Source organism: Lingula anatina, unplaced genomic scaffold (assembly GCF_051362555.1).
Source record: "Lingula anatina isolate TDL-2025a unplaced genomic scaffold, LinAna3.0 unanchor82, whole genome shotgun sequence".
NCBI classification, from domain to species: domain Eukaryota; kingdom Metazoa; phylum Brachiopoda; class Lingulata; order Lingulida; family Lingulidae; genus Lingula; species Lingula anatina.
In genome coordinates, this window is record NW_028257603.1 from 3,533,838 (window position 1) to 3,540,212 (window position 6,375).

At 36.7% G+C, this 6,375-nt stretch overlaps 1 long non-coding RNA gene across 1 annotated transcript; it reads left to right on the plus strand.

Annotated features, from left to right (window-relative positions):
- Window positions 1-1,972: 1,972 nt before the first annotated feature.
- LOC147759242 (uncharacterized) lies at window positions 1,973-3,725 on the plus strand. Its single transcript, XR_015331651.1, has 2 exons — window positions 1,973-2,843; window positions 3,339-3,725. It is a non-coding gene; the product is annotated as an uncharacterized LOC147759242 (long non-coding RNA).
- The last annotated feature ends 2,650 nt before the right edge of the window (window positions 3,726-6,375 follow it).

The window sequence follows — 6,375 nt, forward strand, 5'->3', positions numbered from 1 at the left end:
TTATAGTGTCAGGTAGGTGTGTTCGGTCATTTGTAGTAAGAATAAAGTGCTGGAAGAGTGGTGGTGTCAACATTAAGGAAGAAATAGAGCAAAAACTCTCTCTTCCCCCCCCCCTCTCAGATTCTGTTCTCAGAGCTTATTTTTGGATCATCTTTAAAGCTAGAATTGGGGGCCTTGATGAAGTGACCCGGGCGCGTTTTCACATTTTTTATGAATGACAGGTGTGGTAGATTGATTTTCGTCACTTTTTGGAAAAATCGGAGACGGGTCGATTTTTGGTGATTTTGAGTGATTTTGAACAGTGCCGGCACTGTGAGATTTCTTCAATTTTGGCCAGGTAGGGATGAAAATTTTTTTCTTCATTATAGTGTCAGGTAGATGTGTTCGGTCATTTGTAGTAAGAATAAAGTGCTGGAAGAGTGGTGGTGTCAACATTAAGGAAGAAATAGAGCAAAAACTCACCCCCCCCCCCCTCTCAGATTCTGTTCTCAGAGCTTATTTTTGGATCATCTTTAAAGCTAGAATTGGGGGCCTTGATGAAGTGACCCGGGCGCGTTTCCACATTTTTTATGAATGACAGGTGTGGTAGATTGATTTTCGTCACTTTTTGGAAAAATCGGAGACGGGTCGATTTTTGGTGATTTTGAGTGATTTTGAACAGTGCCGGCACTGTGAGATTTCTTCAATTTTGGGCAGGTAGGGATAAAAAATTTTTTTCTTCATTATAGTGTCAGGTAGGTGTGTTCGGTCATTTGTAGTAAGAATAAAGTGCTGGAAGAGTGGTGGTGTCAACATTAAGGAAGAAATAGAGCAAAAACTCTCTCTCCCCCCCCCTCCCAGATTCTGTTCTCAGAGCTTATTTTTGGATCATCTTTAAAGCTAGAATTGGGGGCCTTGATGAAGTGACCCGGGCGCGTTTCCACATTTTTTATGAATGACAGGTGTGGTAGATTGATTTTCGTCACTTTTTGGAAAAATCGGAGACGGGTCGATTTTTGGTGATTTTGAGTGATTTTGAACAGTGCCGGCACTGTGAGATTTCTTCAATTTTGGGCAGGTAGGGATAAAAAATTTTTTTCTTCATTATAGTGTCAGGTAGGTGTGTTCGGTCATTTGTAGTAAGAATAAAGTGCTGGAAGAGTGGTGGTGTCAACATTAAGGAAGAAATAGAGCAAAAACTCTCTCTCCCCCCCCCCCCCCTCTTAGATTCTGTTCTCAGAGCTTATTTTTGGATCATCTTTAAAGCTAGAATTGGGATCCTTGATGAAGTGACCCGGGCGCGTTTCCACATTTTTTATGAATGACAGGTGTGGTAGATTGATTTTCGTCACTTTTTGGAAAAATCGGAGACGGGTCGATTTTTGGTGATTTTGAGTGATTTTGAACAGTGCCGGCACTGTGAGATTTCTTCAATTTTGGCTAGGTAGGGATGAAAATTTTTTTTCTTCATTATAGTGTCAGGTAGGTGTGTTCGGTCATTTGTAGTAAGAATAAAGTGCTGGAAGAGTGGTGGTGTCAACATTAAGGAAGAAATAGAGCAAAAACTCTCTCTCCCCCCCCCTCCCAGATTCTGTTCTCAGAGCTTATTTTTGGATCATCTTTAAAGCTAGAATTGGGGGCCTTGATGAAGTGACCCGGGCGCGTTTCCACATCTTTTATGAATGACAGGTGTGGTAGATTGATTTTCGTCACTTTTTGGAAAAATCGGAGACGGGTCGATTTTTGGTGATTTTGAGTGATTTTGAACAGTGCCGGCACTGTGAGATTTCTTCAATTTTGGCCAGGTAGGGATGAAAATTTTTTTTCTTCATTATAGTGTCAGGTAGGTGTGTTCGGTCATTTGTAGTAAGCATAAAATGCTTGAAGAGTGGTGGTGTCAACATTATGGAAGAAATAAAGCAAAAACTATGTATACAGATTCCTGCTATATTATTATTTTATCTTTAATTTATCGAATTTTATGATGCCTTTCCTATATCAGTCATTCTTTGCTAGTGGTGCACTGCGGGGGGACCATAACAAGAATGTTATTTAAATTTAGATAGCCGACCAAATTCTCATGACATCGTTGTGTATGTTTCAATAACAAATCAAAGAAGCTGCATGAGCAAGGAGGATATTGTTATAAAAGCAAAAGAAGAGAAAAAGCAGAATATATATCGAAATTACCCTCAAAATGGCGTCTTTTTTTGTGGAATTTCGACCCTACCTCTATTTAGGAACAGTTTGTTTAGGGTTTGAATGAATTATTAAAGCAGGGAATACACCTACTGCAAGAAGATATAATAAACAGAATGTGCAAATGGTTATTTAAATAAAAATTTATTTGAAGTCACTGAAAAATGATCACAAAATTAGCTTAACTTACGATACATGCGGTGTCCCACCCCGATGAAAATTTCATCTAATCCTATCTTTCCGTATTAAAACTGTTCAATCGTCCAAAGTAGTATTTCGGTTAGTTTGTGTCACGAAATCCATGATAATATCAGTTTTCTTAAGAATTTCACATTTATTGCTCAGCAAGGTCGATATTTCTTCACCGCGTCCCAATATTACGTTCGCAACGCTGAAACTTCAGAGATCGATTCTTATCAGACGACTTTAAAATGCCGCGTGAAAATTATACATCGATAGCGATCTTCTTCCATACTCACTAACTGATGACGTCTACACACGAATGGCTTCTTTTACACACTAAAAAAACCAGCTCAAACTGGCGGGTGGCCCATTCTGATAACATGTTACGCAATGACGCTGTCGAGATAGGATGCAGGGCACAGGTGTAATTCCCTCGATTTAACCGTCACAGGATTGTTTATTGGGATCTTCTTTGTATCAAGGTGAGAAATAATGAGTTTCGTTTCATTTTTCTTCAATTGTTTCAACATATTTGTGTACCGATTGATTTTTACCATTCTATAAGTAGGGTGACTTCGTCTGAACTTTCGTTTTGCGTCTGTTTCACATGGGGGACTAAAGGTCATATTGAACATGGTGACGCGGTGATACCGTATTCATGTTCTCTTGTTCTCGAAAACTCAATCATCGAAATTGAATTACTTTTTTTTAGTTTTGTCTTAAATTAAGTTGCTACACTGTATTCCGTGCGTTTAAAATTTAACCGTCTGTAAAAACAGCAATAATGGATTACTAGCAACACTTACGTTACGCAATGAAGCACCGAAAATGGGTGAAGAAAATGTGTCTCAGTAATGCGTGTTTGCCACTCATAATGCACTGTACTTTGTTTGAATAAGCAATAAACTATTTGTGATCTTATGTTATCCATTGTTCGTTATCAGAGTTAACAGATTCTTTGTGTGATTTTTTTTCAGAATCCCAAGAGTGGATGCCTTAGTGAGCACAGAACAGATATCACCATTGGTCTACATATGTCAGGAAGAATGTTATAATTATGAACTTTGTGTTACACTGAACTTCATTTTGTTAAATTTTGTATTTAACTGAACTTTATTGTGTTAAAATAATAATAATAAAATAATATTTCTGATAAAAAACTACAATCTGGAACATTCTTTAGATCAACTTTGTTCAGTGTGTGTCCCATATGACAGAGTTACAGTAAATAAAATATGTGCATTATTCCTCTGTGTTTGTCAATTCCATTTTAAAAGCATGTGAAAGTGGTGTGCCCCTCATGAATGAAGTGTGTATGGATAATAGCAAAAATATTGTTATTATTTACATGATTATAAAAAGTTTTTGTACCCGCGTCAATAACGTTACCGTGACCCACATATTCACCATTTTTATTAATTATGAAATGTGGATTAAATTCTTCAAAACCAGTTTTGAAGCATTGAGACAACACCCCCTTATGATTTAAACTAAAACTGAAAACATTCCATTAGACTTTCATTAGTTTGTGCAAAATATATTACCCAGGGTAACGCGTCTTGGATTTGGTGGGTATAGCTGTTCAACTCTCCTGTGTGCCCTAAAAAGGGCAGCTGCTGTTTCCCTTTTTATGAAATGATAAACTGTGATGGTGTAGCTATCACATCGCAAAATTACAGCTTCCCAGAGAAAGTTTGAAATTTTCGGTCAAATTCAACATTTTGTAACCACTAGCAAAGAATGACAGATATACATAGTCCTTTTTTAAAATAATTACCGTATCAGTTTTTTAAAACCTAGAACAAAAGTTTTCAGTTTGTCTGTCTTTTTTATTCCAGCAATTTCAGCAGCCATTACTGTTTCCGAGACACCTTGCCTGTGCTATCAAACGAAGCCTGTTACTTACAGCACAGGAGCACCAAAGAGTTTGAAGAGTGCTTTACAAGTCATCAGTCAAATTAAGCAGAAGTGGTCTTAGCTTTGCAAACCGGTGTCAAAGGGTCAAATCAAGTATTCCAAGCCTTCCAAGGACTAGTATGATGTAAGTCAGTATGGACAATATATTAAAGGTCCAAAAGCATCAAAGTCTTTAAGGTACTCGCCCCACGCCGCAGCATGTCATCGAAGAAATGACCCCTTGATGATAGGGATATGGATTGCAAGTGTTCTGGAGGCTCCAAGACAACTGTCTATAGCAGGTTCTGGTACTTGCATAGTGGGTCTTCAAACCCTTGGTATAGAAAGTACAAACCAGCAGCTTAATCTGGAAGTTAAAAAGAAAAAACAGCCATAAGTCCATGCATTAAAATCATGTTGAAATCTCTTTTTGGAAATTAGAAAAACGACTATTGCAATTATTAGAGAAGGCTTAATTAACTTTGAGTGTGCATTTTTTATGAACTGATACTTCCTTGTGAACAAAAACTCTGAAAAGATTTCCACATTTTGTATTTTTGGCAATAATGAGAAATGAATGAACATTCATTGATTAATTATTATCATTATTTATTTATTCATTTATTTTTTTGCTATTTCCACTTGAGGGTGCTTACGCAAATTTGGCAGATTTCCCAAGTTTTGGGTTAAAAGCACAATGTTGTTATTTTGGGTCTTTATGAGGTAATGTGATTTTGTCAGCATATTAGTTAAATGAACAACTTTGTCTGGATGCCCCACTCCTGCCTCAAATGAGATTTTAAAAGCAAACATCAATATCTATAAAGTCAGGTTTTAATGCTTATTTTTGAACACATTTCACATAAATCACATTTCACATGATGATCTGGGCTGATTTTGTCAAAGTTAAAGAAACCCCATTTTGAACACTGATGACAATTTAAGTAAAACCATGTTACTCATGGATCTCAATCTTACAGAAAAGGTAAATTGGACTAAAATACAGCTTGAGTTAGAAAACTGAACTGATTGCATTCTTTTTCTGAGAGTTATTTATTTATTTAATTATCATTATTATTATTATTTATTATTATTATTTTCAAAATATTTTTTTTTCACATATTAGCATTTTCTTCGTGAGACTTGGAACTCCCACGGGATGAAATTCCAGCTCCCACTCTCAAGCCCCTGGGGAGCTTTTTGAAATAATATAAAGATGAAATTTGGGTCTTTTTAAAATAATTAAAATAATGATGTCAGGAAGGTGTGTTTTGTTTTTTCTAGCCATCCACAGGTAATTTTTTTTTTTCAATATTTCTTGTGAATTAAAAATATATTTTTCCATCCCCCCCCCCCAACCTCAAACCCCTGAGGAGCTTTTTGAAGTACTATAAAGATGCAATTTGGGGATTTAATGATGAGATGTTGATATGTTTAGACAATTATTGTGAATGATCCCTTTCCGTCTCAGCACTGATACTCCTCCGCACCATTACTTCCTCGCACCGATAGGCCTATACTACCCCTTACACTCCATCGACCTCACCCGCATCTTAAAGCTCCTGCAACGATACTCTCTCACAGCCTTTGCAATTGGTTAAAACTGCTACCAACAAAACACAATGATTGATCTAAAAACTCTCGAAATACTATTTTTCCGAAAGTGCACCACCCTCTTGGGACCCAAAAGTGACACATTTCATTAGAAATATTGTGGAAAAATAAGGGAATTACTAAAGTTGGTCTGCTTAGTAACAAAGTACATAGTCGATCTAATATGTATGCAGCTCGGCTTTGTGATTATTAAGAAATATCTGTATTCTTCACTTCGTTCTTCAACAGTGGTTACTGTATACAATATGTGCATCTTCTTCTTGATTTGTTTATTAATTATTTTACTAAAAGTATGTTTTTAACAGAAGATAGCAAAGACGACATAATCTTTTCTTCAGGGGCCACTCTATTCGTAAAAGAAATTGAAACAACAACAACAAAAAAAAACATTGTTTAAGCGAGAAATTGCCGCCTTTGTCCTCCTGGAAATGTGAGATTCTACAATTTAGGCTGTCCTTGGGCGATTATAGGAACCACTGCAGGGGCGGATCCAGAGCTATATAC